We start from the raw sequence: 348 nt of genomic DNA on the forward strand, positions 1-348 counted from the left end.
AATATTCCATATTCATTGCGTTTCGCTGAATGCTAATTATGATTTAATTCTCTTCGGCGTTAGGTCAATTATTTTCTTTCTTTTCATTCCTTTATTTCCATATTCTTATGTTGTGGTTTTTGTATGTTCACCACAATTCACTACACTGTTTACTATATAGTGGAATAACAACTTATTTACATATTTAGAACAGTGAATCTCCTTTCTGTTATTTAATTAAGGAACAACCAGTCGACATAGTCATGAATCTTAACTATCTATGGTCAATTTACAGAAGCTCAACTTGTTCTGCAAGTACAAACTTGAAAGATACTTCCGGGCTTATCAATTTGATTACTTGGGTTGACA

The sequence above is a fragment of the Penaeus monodon genome, chromosome 15 (genome assembly GCF_015228065.2).
Source record: "Penaeus monodon isolate SGIC_2016 chromosome 15, NSTDA_Pmon_1, whole genome shotgun sequence".
NCBI lineage: Eukaryota > Metazoa > Arthropoda > Malacostraca > Decapoda > Penaeidae > Penaeus > Penaeus monodon.